The following is a 521-nucleotide window of genomic DNA, read 5'->3' as shown; positions in this document are numbered from 1 at the left end:
AGGGTCTGGACCAAATAATCTCCAGAGGTCCCTTCCAAGCTTTACCATTCTGTGATTTTGAGATTCTGTGTCACTCAGAGTGTAATGGACTGTGAATTCTTGAAATCTTTATTTATAGGACATCATCTCTACCCCTTGACAAAGGTCCAATTAAGCTAAACATACCATAAGGGGAGTTAGGTCTCTTTCCTACGAAGCAGGTAATAAGAAAAACTTTAATCAGAAAAGATTAAAAACATTTCTAGTGGTTAACGGCCCTGCCTGTGGGCAGGGGGATTGGAACTAGATGATCATTCTGGTCCTTTTCAACCCAGGCCATTCTATGATTCTGTGATTTCCTGAGAGAATAATATCCATCAATATGTGTCATGGTTTTGTAATTTTTGCTATTGGTATTCCACATCATGACATCATGTGGAGCACAGAGAAGAACTACACGTTCCAGAGGACCTCACAGTCAGAGAGGGAAATACGTCATAGAAGTGACACTCGCTCTCTCTCTCACTGTTTGGCAGTGGGTG

Source organism: Coturnix japonica, chromosome 1 (assembly GCF_054131305.1).
Source record: "Coturnix japonica strain WE chromosome 1, WE-NBRP24, whole genome shotgun sequence".
NCBI classification, from domain to species: domain Eukaryota; kingdom Metazoa; phylum Chordata; class Aves; order Galliformes; family Phasianidae; genus Coturnix; species Coturnix japonica.
This window is presented reverse-complemented; position numbering follows the sequence as displayed.